Source organism: Austrofundulus limnaeus, unplaced genomic scaffold (genome assembly GCF_001266775.1).
Source record: "Austrofundulus limnaeus strain Quisiro unplaced genomic scaffold, Austrofundulus_limnaeus-1.0 Scaffold545, whole genome shotgun sequence".
Classification (NCBI taxonomy): Eukaryota; Metazoa; Chordata; class Actinopteri; order Cyprinodontiformes; family Rivulidae; genus Austrofundulus; species Austrofundulus limnaeus.
Window position 1 is genome coordinate 288,786 of NW_013952947.1, and position 2,919 is coordinate 291,704.

The following is a 2,919-nucleotide window of genomic DNA, read 5'->3' on the forward strand; positions in this document are numbered from 1 at the left end:
GATTTAAAACCACATACTGAAACGGCCTGGGTCGGATTTGAAAAAATCGGATTTGTCTCGTTCAGACTGTCATAAAAAAATCGGATATGAGTCAGATGGGTCAAAAAAATCGGATTTGGGTCGGATTTGCCTGCAGTGTGAACGTAGCCTTAGACTTCTGCTCCTGTCCACAGAACTGGAACCAGATATCCAGATCCTTCTCCTCTTGATGCAGTGACCTAACCTGAGCAGTGTTTAGATGTGTTCTGCTTGAGAACCCTGACCTCAGACTTTGAGACACCGAGTCCTCTCCTGGTTCTGGACCGTCCCGGAGCACGCTGAAGGTCTTATCCTGGAACAGAACCATCAAATAGCAGCCCTGAGGTTCCCAAACAAAAACTGAACACTTCCGAACTAAACAACATCTGAAGTTTTTAGCTGCCAGTAAAGAGCTGAACCCTGGAAGAATCAGCTTGGAGCTAACAGGCTAGCAGCTCCTTCAGGCTGATTTATAGATGCAGCTTCTGAGATCATGAGATACATTTTCATGAAGTTGACCTAAGAGTTTGGTTACATCTCAGTGGGAGAAAATGATAAATAATTAGTGAAAATGTTGCACATTAATTACTTCAGTGAAAGTTCATTAGTTCCTCTTTCTCCGAGGCCACATTTGTCTCATTATCTTTCAGACAATTTACATTTTGTTGATGAGATTGTTTCTGCCCTGTAATCACTTTTTTAAGGCTGCCAGATGCTGATGAATCACTTCTCTCCAACAGAAGGCTTCTCCCATAATAAAGATGAATTTGTTGCACTTAGGTGGCTGAATGTTGATGAAGTTCTGCTCGGCAGAAACTCTGTCCTCTGTTTGTTCTCGGCTCGGAGACATCCAGCCCGAGTTCAGCCAAATTTGACTCATCAAACATTAAGCAGCGGGGTCCCAGCTACCAGCCAGCTGTTCYGCTGTTTTCCTGGAAGGCGACCTGGCTTTGCTTTATGCCTTTCCACCTCGGCACGGATACTTTTTTTCTCCATTTTAGATTTCCCCCCGGTGAGAGCTCCGTCATAACATGCTTGCTGCCTTTTGAAGGATTTCTTGACCTTTTTGTGTGGACAGATCTTCTCCTGCAGAGAAACTCGGGCTCTAAGCAGAGATGAAAGGCTCCTAAAAGGTTTAAACTACGGCTCTTAGTCTGAACGCAGGAGAGGAAAGAGTCTTCATGAGGATTCAGTTTGATGCTGGAAAACTAAAGTGAATAAGAAGTAGCTCTCCCGAAGAGAAAACACACACTTTAGGATATAAAGCAGCATTACTCAGGGATGCACTTGATATGCATGTTTCTGTCTTCAAATGATGAGTTTATAACAAAGAAATTATTTAGAATTTGGCTCAGAACCAGGGGCGGAGCCAGAGGGGTGGCTGGGGTGGCCACATCTTACACCTGACTGGCCACCCCAGGTGCCACCCCCAAATGATTGACAAATGAGGTGGGCCATTGCATGTGGCAATAGGAGCGGGAACCTGTCACTGTGTGTTAACATTAACGTTGATCAATAAMATTTATAGACCTCAGTGCTTCTGAATTTAGCCTATAAATTTAGCAAGTAATCCACAAATAAATTTTAAAATTAGCAAAAGCCCTAAAGCACTAATGATGAAATTAGTTCCCCTTTTAGTGCTTTAGTGCTTAGGAGAACTGTGCCCACCACTGGTACTTTTAATACTTAATTACATTTTATATCAAACATGTACTTTAGATATTTAAGTACTGTAAACGTCAGAAATGTTAAGACTTTTAAACAAGTACCATTCCCAAAGGAAACTTTAACTTGTACTAAAGTAAATGTATGGTAARATACCTGTACTTTTATTCCCGTGTCACTTTGAGGTACTCTATTACAGTGGAGTTTTAGTGTCCAAGAGTGGGGACCTCTTCTCAGGAATGCACAGATGTGTTATGCCTCTCTTGGTTCTCCAGCTTCAGAGCTCGGCACATATTACCTTATTAGGAAAAGGAATGCTTAAGGTATACCGTGACAAAATTTATGATGCCTCTGTTGAACTACACTGTGCAACCTATAAAGAGGCTTGTACGCCCCAACCCTTCGCCTTCGTTCTTCATCTTTTTACTTTGGTGATTCATTTGGCTAGAAGGCCACAATTTGGTTTTTGGCTGTAATCTCCTGGACTGCAACATAAAGATTCTTGCTGTTCAACCAGCCTGTTTCAGAGTTTCTCTCTYCATTGAGCAGCAGCAGTTCTGCAGAACCATCAGACGTGGTTATTACACCTCAGTGTGTTAGAGCTACACGAGATTTATTTATTTTTAATTCCAAAAGTAAGGTCATAGTCTTACATGACACGCCCATTTTCTGTTCCTGGTTTTACTCATTTCCTCAACATCTTCCCAACACCTGGACAGTCATGTGTGTCTCTGCGTTTATTAAATAGTCCACAATGACTTTTGGGTCACTGCTGGTGTAATATGATTTCATCCAACTTACATGACGACTAAATCTGGCAATGCAGCCATTAATTACAGCACGGCTTCAGTTTATCATATAGTTGTTTGCACAATCGTTTCAAAGTCCTGCTACTGATAATGTGATGCTAAAGATTATTTCTTTTAACTGATACTAAAGAACAACTTCATAAGTTGCTCAACATTACTCATTTTAACGCAGTGATAAGACTGCTTAATCATGCAAAGGTTCTTGTAATATGACTTTAATCTCGTAATATTATGAGTTTAAACTTGTAATATTATGACTTTAATTATGACTTTTCTCTCATATTATGACTTTATTCTTGTACTTAAAAATGCTGCTGTGATCACCTTTATTGTTTTCTACAACTTTGGCTCTTTTCCTACCCGTTTATTAGACATGTTTTTGTCTAACGTTATAGTTTCCTCCCCTGCAGCCTGCGAGCTGATGAAC

At 40.8% G+C, this 2,919-nt stretch overlaps 1 protein-coding gene across 1 annotated transcript in view; it reads left to right on the forward strand.

The window, feature by feature from the left end:
* Positions 1-2,919, forward strand: part of LOC106530676 (glutamate receptor ionotropic, delta-1) — a gene marked incomplete at its 3' end in the record, with an annotated part of 326,888 nt that overhangs the window by 264,067 nt on the left and 59,902 nt on the right.